Consider the following 12,448-nt stretch of genomic DNA (forward strand, 5'->3'; position numbering starts at 1 on the left):
TTTGAGTCAAGTCATTAGTGATTTGTCCCAGGCCACACAGGGAAGCAGTTATCAGTGCTGGGAATGGGAATCAATATGAAAGCTGAGATTAGCATGCCAGAGTTCCTGGCTGCCTGTCCCAGGAAACAATTTAAACATTTCAGGGGCAACTATTACCTTTCTGTAATGTCAAAACCACTCCAATGTCTCTGTTAATGCCCTGCATCTAGCAGTAATATATGTATGGTGCTGGAGTGGGAGAAGACCTCTTTTCAGAAGCACCATCAATGGTTTTGAGAAAAGTAAATAAAAATGCTTACATATATTTCCCATATATAAGAAAGATGAATTCAAACTGGACCAACTGGCCTGCTAAACCATGGGCTATGAGTTCAAGCCTTGAGGGGGCCATTTAGGGAACTGGGGTAAAAATCTGTCTGGAGATTGGCCTGGCTTTGAGCACGAGGTTGGACTAGATGACCTCCTGAGGTCCCTTCCGACCCTGATAGTCTAAGTACAGAAAGGACTACTGGTGTGATCAGAAGAATGGAGAACCTACCTTAGGTAAGGAGGTTGGCATATTTTGCCTAAAAAAACAAAGGATGAAAGGCGATAAGATTGTGCTCTATAAATACATCAAAAGGATAAACACCAGGGAGGGAGAGGAGTTATTTAAGTTAAGCACCAATGTTGGCACAAAAACAAATGGATATAAACAGGTCATAAATAAGTTTAGGCTTGAAATTAGACAAAGGTTTTTAACCATCAGAGGAGGAGTGAAGTTCTGGACCAACCCTCCAAGGAAAGTAGTGTGTGTGTTGGGGGGAGGAGGGAAATAGACTTGTTTCAAGACAGCTTCATGAGTTTATAGTTTGGTGTGAAGGGATCGCCTACAATGGCCCATCTATGACTACTATTAGCAAATATCTCCAACAGGCAGAGAGGCCTCTGCGTTACTACAGAGAATGCTTTCCCAGCTGGCTGGCTCACTTTCGTGCTCATGATTCAGGTTCAGGGAGGAATTTCCCCCAGGTCAGATTGGCAGAAACCCTAGGGCAGGGATGGGAAAACTTTTTGGCCCAAGGGCCACATTGGGGTTGTGAAATGGTATGGAGGGTCAAGTAGGGAAGGCTGTGCCTCCCCAGACAGCCTGGCTCCCGCCCCCTATCCAACTCATCCCACTTGCCACCCCCTGATGTCCCCCCTGAGAACCCCCAACCCATCATCTCTAAGACCCAGAATTGACCACCTCACTCAATTCCCTCGCACCAGCCCCGCTGACTTTATGTAACCACTAGACGCACACCAAGCTCAGGTGGTCTCAGCCGCTAAAGTTCAGTCCACAGTCATCACTACCTACCGCTGCGAGGACCCAAACAGGCGAGATCGCCAAGCCCTCTATGGTACCAGCCAGCCCCTTCCGTACTTTGTGAGAAGTAGGCCTGTGAGCTACAAGGGCTGGTAAGGACTCAAGAGTGACCAGGGGAGTGAGATATGAGTGAGGACCACACCTTAAACAAGTGAACCCGGATAACTGGAAGTGGCCGGTTCTTCCGTCACTATCTTCAAGAACAATATAGCTTTGCTTTCTCTGAGCTCAGTGCCAGTGTACCACGGAATGTGGGGCCGACACATTCTGGATGTCTCATCCCTGCATGGGGGCGCATCTGTGTCCTTTGCCCCTGTGCTCATGGATCTAATGTTTCATAGCAAATAAATAGTCATATTTTGTCAGCAGCCTTTGGCCTATGCAAATCCGTCTCACCGTCTTGCTCCCCTGATAGGACGTGAGCTGGGAGTGACGTCCTCGTCACTGGAGTGCTCCACCTTCCTGTCTACTCACCCACACCTAAAATAAATACTTTATGGCATAAACGGGGCTTGATATAGGCTGCCTCAGCCGATAGGTCCCGCCAGTGAGGTCGACAGTTTGCTGAGCTAATCAACCTGCCTCGCGGGGGCCCGGTGTCATCGTTTGAGCGTAAAAGAAGAAAAAAAGGGCTTCATAAAGGATAATCAGCAGGAGATTAAGAGGCTGCATGGGGAAGGGGCCACGGCCGGCAAGCTTCCCGCTGGGTAACTGGGAGTTCATCGCGCAGGCCGGCAAGGAGTACGTCCTGTGGGCCATACTTTGCCCACCTCTGTGCCCTTAGGAGGGAGTTATATCATCCTGTCTCCTCTGCAAGTGTGCGGAGATCTTCAATTGTGGATAATTAGCTGAGTTTTGAATCTTAGAGTAAAAGTGGGTTGATTTTTTCACATCTCTCTCGCAATACTCACACTGACAAACAGTAGCAAGCAATCCTATAATTTGCGGAGGACACACTAGATCTGCTACTACTTATACACCTCACTATATGAAAAATCTAGAGGAAATTGATCACGTGAACAAATTCCTGGTTACTGCCCAAGAAGAAATCACATAGTGAGTTCTGAGATCAGCTTTGCCAAGCTTAATCCCAGTTGCTCCGCTTACTGAATGAGCAGATCCTCTACGCAGATGCCAGCCGAGCGAGAGAGAGAGAGAGATGGAGCTATTGGGAAAATCAAGGTGAATATAACTAGAAAGAAAGTGGGGGAAAAGACAGATATATATCATATTGCCTTCTGAGATAAAGATGAAATGACATCGAAGAAGCGATCTGCATATACCTGGAATATTCCTGTGTTGACAGACTTCATGGGGCGTAAATATCCCATTCTTTCAAACAAAGAATCTTTGGTAAAATTATGGGAACAAAGGTTTTCAGCTTTGGATCAAAAAGCAACATAAACCAATTATATAGGGATACAGAGCCCAGTTACTGAACCATTATTGAAAAGCCAACCTAAAGGGGGCCGGTGGCATAGAGGTGCTAGGACTGATTTGGAGACCGGGCGGTGTGGACCATTTTCTCGCGAGTCAGCAACAGCTATAAGGGCGACCGAGAACCCTATACTTTGGAGGTTCACCCCATCGACCACCAATTTCTAACATTTGATCCTCTAATTTGTTGGATTTTTCTGACCTTTATTGGCGGAAGGTAAAGCGAGAGAGGAGCAAGCGAGGCAGACCTACGGGGAGGGCCGTGAATATCACGCAAAGTAGGCGGGGGAGCGAGGGCCACAGAGGGAACTCCCACCCAAAAGTCCGCCAGTTCACCCCTGCGTCCATCCTCCCTGAGCACTAAACTCGTGTGGTGGCCAATCCATGGTCATCATTTTCACTCCCGGCCTCCCAGGCTTGCAGCGTCCCTATTATACTTGAAATTGTAGGCACAATTCAGAAAGCCTGAGGAGGCGGGAGAATGACAGCAAGCGATAGGCAACTCTCAAGACGCTCATCCAAACAGGAACGCGGAGCAAGGGGTGAGGGGGGGTGCAAAAAAATCGAGTGGAGGCCAGGGGGCGTGTGAGCGCCGCGGGGGGGGGAACACCTCAGGGTGGGGCTCGGGATGGGGAGGGTCTGCAAGATGAGTTTCGCTTAGGGGCGCGAAACAAGTCCCTGCACAGCCCCGATAGGAATAGCTTCTGTAGACAGAGATAATAAGACTCGGGACTTCACAGTTGCGTTCGGAAACACGAGCGACTAAAGGGGTTAGTGTAGAACTAACACAGTAAGGTTAGCATAACAAAACTATCTTGCGTTGGAGCTACCTGAGGGCCACTGTAGCCAAATAAGGCACAATATAAAAATGGTTTAAGTGTGACAACACTATCTTTCACAAGTAGAAGACAAGACAATATATAGAAACTAGGTCACCCAAATGAGAAAATTAAGGCAGCAGGTTTAAAACAAAACAAAAGGAAGTATTTCTTCACACAAAACGCACAGTCAACCTAACTGACGAGAAACGATACTGCCAGGTAAAGATCAGTATTTGGTGAAAGGGCCGCTAGTGACACCTACGGCAGGGTTCAAAAAATACACGAACTAGATAAATGCACACTGACGGAATTTAACGCCGAGACACATTGGTATCATTATGCTAAACGGAGATGAGGCGGAGTGACTCAGGCGAGGAATCAGGGAAATATCCCTAGCATTGACTGCCTGATCATGGAATGTTTGGAATTGTGGGGGAGATGGGTAAATGAGAAAACACTTTATGGTCTTCTTCTAATTCTCTTGTAAATACATACAAATCGCAAAAAGATTTTAAGGATCAGTATAAAACGGAGAATGTAACTGCTACATGGGGCAGCCAGAAGTACTGGCCTATACGGAGTGAGGTAAGTGAGGAGGAAGTTGAGTTGCGGTAAGATGCTCTTGCTTCACTGGTTGAAAATGCCTGCGCCGATCCCATGCTCATACTCTCGATCATGACTGGCCATCATATGCGAACTTCTGCTACATTATGTCTTAGAGATACAGAATAGGCCACAAATCCAACGGCAATCTGATATATTTATTTGCACACCCTTGCATTTAAAAAGTCCCCCAAATTGAATCACATAGACTGAAGAATCAGCCTTACAATTCTGCCTTCATCTTCATTCCCAAGTCACTGTAAGCAGACCTTGTGCACTAGGCTTATAGGGGGATTTTTTCAGTGAACTCATCCATTCAGGACCATTTGCAGGAAATATGTATTGGTCCTTTAAAAACGTAATAGTACAGGGGCATTTAAAACAACATTGGGCCAGGTGCTCAGGCCACTAGGCCACGTGGTAGCAAAGCGCAAGGGAATAAAGAGATAGGGCATGGCCAAAATACCTAGTGAAGAATCAGGTGTGTGAGAAAAGGTCTGCTCGAGCAGCTATGCCCGTTTGCCCCTCCTGAGCTATCTGCACTAGAGGGACTGGCAGCCGCCTTATAGTCTTGGTCCTCTAAGACTATATAGCATTTCTAAATGGCAACAGATCTGCACAAAGTCAGGGGCTACTCACAGAGTAAAGTTTCTCTTAGGGTAAAGTGCTTGGCAGGCACGAGTTTATTCTGTCATGATTCTTTGACAAACATGACAATTACCTCGCTGGAAAATAATCCCAGTTTGCTGTTTTGCTGTTTCTTTCAGTATCTATAATGGGAGCGTTTAAAGTGGAACCCAATCAAATCTGGGGCCAGGATGACTATATGATTTATGTCTGACACAGGAACAGCGTAACATAGCGCTGAGAATCACAAGCGCAGCACAGCAATGTCCTGCTGATGTGCGCAGGCATTATGGGTACCAGCATACTGGGATGTGTGAACCCGGGCTCTGTCCCCCTTGCCTCTTCTTGCCTACTCAGTCAGAGTGGATACTCTACATCTATCTATCATTGATGGAGGTAGCCAGCCACAAGCACCTTACCCTGTTACTGCAAGCACAAGCTGAGCATGTCTTGGGCCCGTGGGGATTAATAATGGTTTTAAGAAGCCTGTATTATGCAACATCTCTAAAGGCGGCGTGGATGGGCCCAGCATCTAGAGGTGGAGACCATTAAACAGGGACTTGTTTAGCTCTCTTCCACTTGCAAATCGCATGCCCTTAACCTCCCTGAATTCTCCACCCATCCCACACTCATTTTAGTGGAAGCTGTTATACCTTTCAAGAGCTGGGGAAGAGCCTAGGAAGACCTCTTGGGGGGGCTTCCGAAAGTAACAGCCCATTTCATCTGCAATCAGCGCCTGCCTTTCATTAATTCTATTCAATGGTTGTATATGAACAAGCTTTGCTTTGCCACACAAGGAATTCAGCGGGATGGAGAAGCTAAGTCGATCGGCGATCCATTCACCCAGAAAAAGGTTAAGGCTTGAATACTGAAACAGGTACACAGACTGACCTAATCACCAGCACTGAGGAAATCTAATAAATAGAGGAGAATACAGGTGGGCAAAACAAGGACCCCAACCTGAAAACACTGCTTGAGTTGCGCTCATAAAACCAATGGGATATGTGCAAGAGGAAAGTATGACATGAGTAAGTGTTTCAAGATCAGCCCAGAGACTAAGAGTGAGACTATTGGCTAGCTTTGCTCTTATTCCTTTGTCAACTTACTTTTGCAGCCACTAATTCTTTCATTACAATCGTGAAAATGATTTGTATCATTGTCCTAAAATGCCAACCCACTCAAGCTTGCCTGTGCACACAATGTGATACCATCGCACAACAGGTGAAGAAGGGGGGTATTCAGGAAAAGGGACGGGTGTGAAGATGAGGCCTGAATATAGACAGTCTAAGGCCTACACTTCTAGCACCTCATCTGAAGGTTGGTACTCCCAAAGCTGTTACCATCAGAAAGCAGCTCAGATGTCTACATAAATGAGCAGTTGGTCGCAGCTCAGTTCCCCACTAGAAGTCCATACCTAACCAGCACCACAGCTGGCAGCCTGGTCGCAGTTCAGAGGTGGACAGGCCTAGATAGCTGAACGTCTCGTCTCCTGCAGGTGGGTCTCTGGAGACATTGCGACAGTTTAGAGGCATAGCAACTAAATTCAATAAAGGGATTAGGCATTGAATTCCAAAATTTAAACCCCCAGATCTCTATCAGGGGCTGTTAATGCGTAGTGTCTAAATCCGATAGAAATAATTTTGGACTAGACGTTGAACTCCCCTTGCTGGGTGATGCACCAATGTCGAGCTATAACAGCCATTCTACGCTTTTACTTCCCCAGAGATTATGAAGTAGATTCAGACAATGGGGCTTTACCTTCTCCACAGGAGAACCGGAGAGCCACTCAGTCAGATACACCAATTAAGGGCACTTATTCGAGGTGCGGGAAAAACCTGTTTTCAATATTTGCCTCTAGATTTGAACTAGGTGCTTTTACATCTGGGTTGTAATTAATGTAAAGAAGAACTTCCAATCAACAGCCTGAGTTTCATAGATGGGAAAGATTCCCCACCCCCACAACACCACACACACCCAAAGCCTGAGAATAAGAACGGCACATGCTGAAAGCAACAGGAAGCCCAGCCACCACTCACCTGTGTCTAGGGACTGGCCACCACCCTGCTCGCTAGGGCAGAAATTGCAACACAAGCTCGTGCCACCCCAGTAGAAGGAATGTTGCCAGATGTTCAAAACCATGTGCTGCATTCTAGCCCCCTCTCTGTGTCTGACCCACCCTAGTGCCAGAACACAAAAGCCCATACACCCACTCACGCCTGTGCCCCCCAGACCCTTGCCCAGTACAATCCAACCAAGAGTGAGCCATAAGCTAGGAACAAAGCTACTTTACATGCCCAGGCCCATTTCCAGTTTGCTATGTCACAGCACAATGTAGATTTAACAGCTATACCCTGATCAAGTCCTCTAGCTAGAAATTGGGCAACATAGTGCCACAGCATAGGAGAGGATTCCCCTCCCACATACACACACGGATGGGAAGATAGAAAAACATGCGGTCAAGAGGATTTTAAACATTTGACAAAGAGCCGGAGTCAATTTCATGGTTTTGGCTTTGCTGTTCCCCAGCCTGTGGCTACATCTGCCTTCTCTAGTTGCAACAATCTGCTTGGTTTGTAAAGTGATATGGCTGTTGTAATAAACATTGCCCACTACAGGCAACAGAAAACATGCAAGCCTAAATGATGTTTCTGACCCACACAACGATCAGAGAAGGAAATCAGAAAAGAAAACAAAGAGCAACAAAGGATTCTGAACAGTCCTGGATTTTGGGGAGGTGGGGGGAGGAGGGAACAACTGGAAATGAAATCGCAGTTCCCAGTAAAAGTGTACAAATAGAGCACTGAACCCATACACATCTTTAGGCGCGTATCTCTCAATGAGCCACAACAGGGTTGGAAGAAGCACAAGGGACACGGCTTATTAGATAGATTTAGAGTCAACATTGTGTCAAGTTCAGAGGGAGCCGTGTTAAGCTTTTACAGATTCAACATGTAATCCTAATGTTTAGCAGATCCCACAGCCCAGTGCAGGGAGAGAGCTGGCACATCAGACAGGAACCTCACAGAAGCCCGCAAGCGGAGCAGGAGCTTGCCTAAAATAGTCAAAGGAAATGTGAAGAAAGGGCGTGGCCTAAGCCTCAATCTCAAAAGGAGTTCAGACCTCACTGTGGTGAAGGAGACCCCCTCACTCAGATAACAGCATGAACCCGTCTGACCGTTAGGCACACAAGCCAGGTGAGAAACCATGCGCTGGTGCTGCTACCCCGATCCAGTAAGTTAGTAGAGTCGCTTACCCTGCAAGCCCAGACCAGGGTTAAACCCATATACTGACAGCGGAAGTCCACCTCCTGGCAAGATGGCATACAAATGCTCAGCATATAAGGGAGGGAGCCACGCTCATCCTGGGCTGGAGCGCAGGGGAAGGACCCTGTCCTGGAGAGCCTGTGGTACCAACCACAGCCCTGATTGGAGAGCCTTGGAGGTGACCGGCTCTTGCCTGACGACACAGATTCAGTGGGCAACTGCATGCCACTGTTAGGGCCTTGGGTCGGGGCCTGGTGGAATCGGGTTGGCGGACCCCCTACCAAGGGCAACACACCCCTTAGTGGGTGCCCAAATTCAATAGACTCTGGCTGCTAGGCACATGCTGCCCTGCACCAAAGGGCGCTTCATAGACAGTGATTGATAGACCATGTCTGCCCGACCCTAAGGACAAAGACCATCACCGTGCTCTACAGGTTCGTCCACTGGGCTGTTCTGCCTGCGCTGAAGGGCCGCTCATAGACTGTGACCAATACTGATGCCTGACCCTAAAGGGGCGTAGACCGTCCAGGGCCATAGGCTCAGGCTTTGCTGCTCGCTTGAAGGGCTGCTATCATAGACTCTGCTGCTAGGACTGGCTGCCCCCACTGAAGGGCTGCTTTTATAGACTGTGACCAATAGCCATGGTGCCTGACCTCTAGGGGCCATGGACGTCACCGGATCCAGGTTAAATCCCCAGTCTAATGGGGTCAGAAATCAGGGACTTGAACCCAATGGCTCCAACCTTCCAGGTATGCCTTAACAAGGGGTCTAAAAGGTCGTAGATCACATAGCGTCCTGTTTGAAGCATTCCATGTTGCACGAAAGAACTTAAATAAACTGGAGCCTGAGAGCAGAACTTGCGGCTACAGAGTCCAGTCTAATGCGCTCATCTGGGAGCCCCCGGTCTAGTCCCTGCTCTAGTGAAATGACAATCGTGCTTCAAAGAAAGTGGTTTTAAAAGGAAGCTGGGCCCGACGACCTTTATAATCTGCCCTTAGAGAAAGGAATAGCTATTAGTTTCGTTCTTGGAGACCTGCCTCCCTCTTTTTTCGCATGCATGTATGAAATAAGTTCATCAGCAGAATACTGCAATTATACAGCCACGCAGGAGCTACGTAGGATGAGATCGGAGCTTTAGGGAGGGGAACTCTCATTTGTAACGAAACGCATAATCACTTGTGTTTGATGCAATAAATAATAAGAATAGCCAAACAGTTGTAGGTCTTAAATCACTGGAGCTCCAGCCCTGGCCATTATTAAAAAAAGGGGCAAAACCAGCTTGGTTGACCTCTTATTATCTGATTATGGGAACACACTTAGCTCTCTCGCTCTCATTTTATTAAAGTTTGGGTCCAAATTACGCTGACCAAACAAAGCAAATTCTGGGAATTCTGTACGGTAACAGTCTCCTCTTATAGTATCTTCCAAAAGTCTACTCCAGGAAGAAGGACTGCCACTGTCCTCCATGGCAAGCATATAAGCAGGCACGAAAGCTCTCCCAGCAAGGCCCAAACTGACATGGCATTGCCACAACTGAATCAGACTCATAGACCATCTAATCCGTATCCTGTCTCTCATTAGTGGACCAATACTAGGATATTTCAGAGAAACCATGGGGTGGAATTTATAAATAGCCAACCTCTAAAATGAATCACCCTACCTTTCTCCAGGGTGAAAATAACTGAAGAACTACCAGTTACGCGCTGGAGTCCTGAGTGGGAACCGTGAACCTCAACCAGAGAGGCGGAGCCTCTCAAGATTAAGGTCCTGGGGCTCAAGCTATGGCGGGGAGCCCCAGGACCTTAAATCACTCCCGGAAGCTCCCAAGTTGCCAAGGTGGCTGGGAGCCCTGGGACTCAGGGGTGAAAAAAATGGGACCCGGGGCTCCGCCGCTATGGGCTCGGGCCTTAAAGTGTCAGCTGAGCCCCTGCTGCTGGAGCTCTGGTGGTGAAATTTAAGAGGGCCCGGGGCTCCCTGCAGCAGCAGGAGGACTGGGCCCTTTATCATTTCCTGCCACCGAGCCCAGAGCCGGGCTCTGCGCGATTTAAAGGGCCTGGGGCTTCACCAACAGTGGCTGGCGCTACAGCCCTTAAATCCACCAACGCCGGCTGCTGGAGCTCCGGTAGTGATTTAACGGGCCTGGGGCTCCTGCAGTGATTAAAGGCGCGGGGCTCCCACAGCGGTCTGGAGCCCTGGCCTTTAAATCATCACCCAGAGAACTGTTCCAGGCCAGCACAGCGTACCAGCTCTTGCCGGTACGGCTGTACGGACATACCGGCTTATTTCACTCTGCCTCTCTCTCCCCAGATCATACAGATTGGCTTACAACAAGATTTTTAAAAATACACTGATTTCTTTTATTTGCTTTCTGGTTTGTGCATTTTTAGGTCTGCTGAAGTCAATGTTACACTATCACAAAATGTAGTCTTACTATCACTAAGACCAGGAGCTGAGTTGAAAGTAAAAACAACAGTTGAACACAAGATTGTGAAAAACTGTAATTGGAACACTGTAATTAGGATAATCTATCAGCAGAAGCATTCTGGCTAGAGCTAGTCAAAACTTCCTACTTTTGAATTTTCAATTACATTTCATCAAAATTAATTTTGATGGAAGAAACACTCATGAAAAATTTTGTTAACATTTGTCAGGTGGGCAACTGATTGAAAATTTTTTTGACAGTTGAAATATTTTGCTGAAATTCAAAAGGTTCCAAAATTGTAAAGCCTCCAGTAACTTCTTTTGCTTCAAACACACAAACAAACAAAACAAAACATAAACAAAACAGTTTATCAGAGCAATGACAGCTCAGGTATCTGATTCCAAGTTCTGTGCGCTATTAGCCGCACAGACATATTCCATACACATACAGAACCCAAACAGTCCACTTCTAGCCTTGGAACACGGCAAAATACCAATTCCAGCACGGATAGGCAGGACCTAAAACCCCAGACCTGATACAACAACATAATATACAAAACACAAACTTTAGCACCTCCAACCAATGTATGGTGCTGTAGCTTATCTTAGTGTTGTCTGCACTGAACACTGACAATAAAAGAAGAATCACTGCACCTCGTATAGAACTTTCATTCATATGAATTATCGTAAATGTTTTGAGTTTAAGCGTCATTAATCCTTCATTAAATACGATGGAATTTAGCCCTCTGTGCCTCAGTTTTTCCATCACTAAGGTCATATGAATAGCCAAGTTTCTTGACATTGAGTTTTATGCAGCTGGTCCGCTACACAACTTGGCTCTGTGTCAATTAATTTAAATGCATTCAAAAACTTACCACTCAAAGCCTATAGGTAGAAAACCACCAATTCCTATATTGAGTTAGGAGATAGTGATCGATAAGATAGTGAAGGCGTGAAGTCTCTCACACCGCAATGTAGAGTCACAGATGTACAATTCGATAAGTGAAAACCATGTGCTTGGTAGGCGTTATTACAATGAGTCTCCATCCATAATATACATCTCAAGGTGCACTGCCCATCTGTTGATGTGTAGCTGGTTCTTGGGGTTTTTACTTCACCACTTAAGCTTTTAAGACAGATAAACATCTCAGTAAGCCGTCAGATGCACTGGCAAAAAAGCATCATCTAGAAAGGAAGTTAACTCACAGGCTTTAACTAACCCCTCTCAACAAGAGTCAGAAGTGACAGATGTCCCGGTGACACCCTATAGACTTAACAAGACATATTTGAGCAATGAAGCTTTCATGGGTGAATATCCACTTTGTCAGATACAACCCGAAAGCTCATGCTCAAACATCTGGTATCTAAAATGGCCACAGGACTCTTAGATTCTGCTCTGTAAAATGAACAAACCTTGACTACCTCTTTGATACCAAGAGTCATAAGGCTCTCACGGTAGTAAAGTTCTCTCACCAAAGCTTTTCCTACATAGAGCAAGGTCAAAATGACCAATATAAGATAAAAATAAACAGGGGTATGATAATGGCAGATCATCTCTTTAAAGTAATTGAAGGTGTTTTCATATATGGGACCATATATATAAATCGCTAAATAAAGAAGGAAAGAGGAGATTCAGATTAGCAAGAGGAAGGAACGACAATACCAGAAAAGGCAAGGGACAGATGTTAACAGAGGTATTTCTAATGAAACAGTCAGAAATGCAGTCACGCTTGCCCACTGCTTTAATATTTCATTTTCGGAGCTAAAAAAGGGAGGCCGTAGGCATGTCCTTTTTCCTCTGCTGCCCTCAAAGAAATTCTGGCTGTATTTTTTTTTTTTTTTTATAAAAAAAGGCAGCTTTCTGTTTGTATTTAATAATGAAACAATGCCCCTGTATCAATTACCAGGCCTGTCGATTCACTCTCTCA

This window comes from Chelonoidis abingdonii, chromosome 2, assembly GCF_003597395.2.
Source record: "Chelonoidis abingdonii isolate Lonesome George chromosome 2, CheloAbing_2.0, whole genome shotgun sequence".
Taxonomy (NCBI): Eukaryota; Metazoa; Chordata; order Testudines; family Testudinidae; genus Chelonoidis; species Chelonoidis abingdonii.